The sequence below is a fragment of the Microtus ochrogaster genome, chromosome 5 (genome assembly GCF_000317375.1).
Source record: "Microtus ochrogaster isolate Prairie Vole_2 chromosome 5, MicOch1.0, whole genome shotgun sequence".
Classification (NCBI taxonomy): domain Eukaryota; kingdom Metazoa; phylum Chordata; class Mammalia; order Rodentia; family Cricetidae; genus Microtus; species Microtus ochrogaster.
Window position 1 is genome coordinate 83,272,432 of NC_022012.1, and position 2,160 is coordinate 83,274,591.

Below are 2,160 nucleotides of genomic sequence, written 5' to 3' on the forward strand. Positions count from 1 at the left end.
GTGGTCACATCTGTGGAAAGACCAGAGAGCTATGGCAGTAATCATTGATTTTTACTATTATTGTAGATAATAACCAACCTCTATTAACTCTGGGGACTAGACTAAACCACACAGAGATCCTTTGACCTGAGTACTACCACAAACCCATCCTACAGACAAGAAAACAGAGACACATACAAATCCTACCTGAGACTTCATTAACAGTAATGACAGACTAGGTATTTTAAATCGGTGGAGTGCAGAGCACTTAGAAATGACCCTGCCCCGCTTAGAGGACACACTGGGATGTCTGTGTCTCTACTCCTATGCCTTTTTTTTTAAAAAAGGATTTATTTATTATGTATGCAGTGTTCTACCTGCATGTATGCCTGCCCACCAGAAAAGGGCACCAGATCTCATTATGGATGGGTGTGAAGCTACCATGTGGTTGTAGGGAATTGAACTCAGGACCTCTGGAAGAGCAGCCAGTGCTCTTAGCCACTGAGCCATCCCTCCAGCCCTCCTATACCTCTTTATCCCACCTGTTCCCGGTGATGAAGTGCCCAAAGAACGGGATGAAGAATTTCTGGGATCCGGAACAACAGGAAAGGCCAGACTGCAGGCAGACAGAGTTAGGAGCACACACTGGTTCTGTCCTGGACTTGCTTTCTCTTTAAAGTTTTTGGAGTAGATTCACAGGAAGTGGCAACGAAACATACAGGGAGGCCCCATGCATGTTCTCCTCGGGGTCCCTAGCTTCAGCACTGTGAGTATCTGCAGCATTTTACTGAGACCAGGACAGTGATCGTGGTGTTATCTTCAGGTCTTCCTGGCTCCGTGTGCCGTGCACGTGTGTCTATGCTATTTTGCTGCATGTGTAGGTGTGTGCCTCTCCCTCCAGGGAAGATGAGTCCTGTGTCCCAAAAATCTCTTGTGTTGTTTTATAGCCACAGCCACCACTTTCCCTCCCTCTTTCCACAATGTCTGGCAACCACATTTCTTCCTTGTCTGTAATTTTGCCATTTCCAGAGTGCTGCATAAACGGAACCACTCAGCATGTGGTCTTCAGCGGTTGGCTTTTCCCACTCAGCATCATTTCCAGGGCACCCATCCTCTTCAGAGCTGAGTGTCCTGTGTGCTACAGCTTAGCCATCCTCTCACGGGAGGGTGTTCTGGATCCTTCTGATTTGGAGCCATTACCAATAAAGCCCTAGGAATATTCGCGTTCAGATCTCTCTGTGAGCGAGTGTCCACTCCTCTAGGATGCTGGGTCACATGGTTAGCACCTGCTGAAGGTTTTAGGAAGCCGTGAACTCCAGAGGGCCCAGACTGTTTTCTATTCCCATCCTACATTGAATCTATTTTATATCATTTTTGCTTTTCAGACTTGTTTTTTTTTCTAAAGAAGATTTTGGGAGCTAGGATCTCACTTTAGCTAGATACGAATCTCTGTATGAACTGCTGACCAGAGCAGAGAGATGTTTCTTTGGCCAAGGGTAGCACTGACCTGTGAGCATAAACAGAAATATCTAGAAGACAGTGTGACAAGTCCATTTAGGAAGCCAGCAGTAGTAGGTGTCTTCCACCAGTACACCACCAGGGCCAGTGGTCTCTGGAGCCACAGTCTTGACCAGGTTTGCAGTATCAGGCATGAATTTCCTCCTGTGGAGCAGGCCTCAAAGCCAAGCTAAAAGCTATTGGTTACCCCGTAATCCTTGTGCCATGGTTGCATCAAAGGACACACCTTGCCTCGCAGGCAGGTATTCAAAAATCTTTTTTGCTTTGAAATAATTTCACACAAGAGAAGTCTTCTCCCTTCCTCCTTTCTCTCTCCCCTCCCATCCCTTTTCCTTACTTCTTTTTTTCTTCATCACGACACTGACATTTTTAAAGGGTCTTAGACTGCATCTCAAATTGCTTATGCTTGATGTGCTCTCATGGTCGGAAGCTGCTTAGGAGAGACTCTGACCATCAGTACCATGGAGATAGCATTGTTTCTGGCTCCAGCGTCTTTGAATGAATGTTCTGGTTTGTTTTCTGTTGCTGTCATAAATACCACAACCAGAGGGCTGGAGAGATGGCTCAGCAGTTAAGAACATTGCCTGCTCTTCTGAAGGTCCTGAGTTCAATTCCCAACAACCACATGGTGTCTCACAACCATCTGTAATGAGGTCTGGTGCC